Source organism: Trypanosoma cruzi, genomic scaffold (genome assembly GCF_000209065.1).
Source record: "Trypanosoma cruzi strain CL Brener 1047053516771 genomic scaffold, whole genome shotgun sequence".
NCBI classification, from domain to species: Eukaryota; Euglenozoa; class Kinetoplastea; order Trypanosomatida; family Trypanosomatidae; genus Trypanosoma; species Trypanosoma cruzi.
Genome location: NW_001849477.1, coordinates 44,697 through 46,483, shown reverse-complemented (window position 1 = coordinate 46,483; position 1,787 = coordinate 44,697). Strand labels below are relative to the sequence as shown.

General features: G+C 38.8%; 2 pseudogenes, besides 1 other annotated feature; both read left to right on the top strand.

The window, feature by feature from the left end:
- Positions 1-327, top strand: Tc00.1047053420495.19 (annotated as a pseudogene).
- Positions 1-1,787: a sequence feature (heterozygous, Esmeraldo-like haplotype).
- On the top strand, positions 589-1,787 carry Tc00.1047053420495.10 (annotated as a pseudogene; the record flags this gene model as incomplete).

Here is a 1,787-nt window from a genome sequence, read left to right as displayed (position 1 = left end):
CTTTCATCATGGGGTGAGCTTTAACAATTGCGATGGGCATTAGAACGCCTGGAAACAGCCAGACGTCATTTAAAATGGTTTCCTTTAATGACACAAAGGGAATTTCTTCAATGGGGTGGAATTGATGTCCGACTAGCACATGTCATTAAAGATGAAGAAACGAAAACCGCCATGAAAATTTTACAGAATTATCGCAGACTCATGGATGTAGATGAAATGGGGAGTAGCTATAAGGTATTTGTAGCACAAACACGAAGCTTTCCCAATGTGTCCCCTTTTTTTCGGGAATTGCCTTTGCCTCCACTCTAATTATTAAGAAAACCTTGACAATCTACATAGGGGTGATGGAATAGATTTATATGAATTAATTATAGTATTGCTAATTCATAAAGACTATTGTCATGCTTTTTTCTTTTTTAGTTTTTCATAAATGTGTTTGTTTTTGCATTGAGAGCTTTGTTTAGGAGAATCCTTTTTACTCCTTCTTCTTACGTTCTCGAATTAGATATTGGAATTTACTGCAATTACCATCATATATAAGTCTTTGGTTGCATAAACAGCTGGTGAAGGCCCTGGGTTTTACTCTTTATGATAAGAATTCTTTTGGGAGAAAATGCTGCCCATTCAGCTCCTGTTACTGTTACTATTCGACGTATTGCCTTTTTAAGGGCGACCCATCTGAGATCGAAAAATTGCGACAAATTTGTTTTTTCTTTAAACAATGTGAATATAATGGTTCAGCAGCGGCGTTATTTCAAAAGGTCTACAAAACTTGAATTTCGAAATATTACGGAAAATACATTGGCTGATACGCCTTCAGGTTACATTCAGGATCCTGCTAATCATCCAAAGCAGATGGTAACCTACAGGAAAATAGCACCGGAGGAACACGCGCTCCTGGAGGAGATGGAAATTGAGTATGATTTGATGCACCGTGAAGAGTTGGCATACAATGGTTACACAACAATTGCCATTCAGAAATGGAAGGAAATTGTTCTAAAGAGCAATAGTACACCAGAGGAGCTTGAGTCCGCCTGCGCGCACCTTCAAGAAACTCTTAACGAGATGCAGAATATGATTGGATATACAGTGGAAAATAAAACCTCAACACGGTTGTTGCAATCGTCCGTTTTACAAGGTGAGAAGGATACAACCGATGAACATTTGAATGATGTTGTTGTGATTAGTGAAAATGATTGTAATCATGTGCGATACATCATTGCATTGGCAATGAGAAGACTCCAGGATTATGAAAAGGCTGAGAAAATATGTATGGAAATCCTCTTATCAGATCACTCGAACTGTGATGCCTTAGAGTCTCTTATAGAGCTATACACAGGCACTGAACAACCACGAAGGCTTTGCGAACTATTTGACAAAATTCAAACCTGGGATAATGAAGAAGAAACAAAATCAAATCGGACAGAAAACACCGTGAAACTTTCAAATAAAGAGCGTAATGGAAATGGATCTCATATGTTGGAAGTTGCAATGGTTCTTCTTTCAGATATGATAGTAGAGGCGGGCTCATTACATTACATGGAAAACGGGGAAGGGTCAACATCTCGTTTCTTTTTAGAAGCTATTTTTCCGATCATTCGTACAATGGGTTCCCAATATACTTCGCTGTTTTTGGAATCCGTTTTTCGATCTATGGATGAACAGCACTTTGCAGCACGTTTAGAGAGTTCTTCGGAAAATGCTTCAGAACAGACGGTGGGTGTGGTGATCAGTTTTTTAAGACGCTCTTGGCGCGAAATTTGTACGAGCTAGTGAAGGACCCTGTA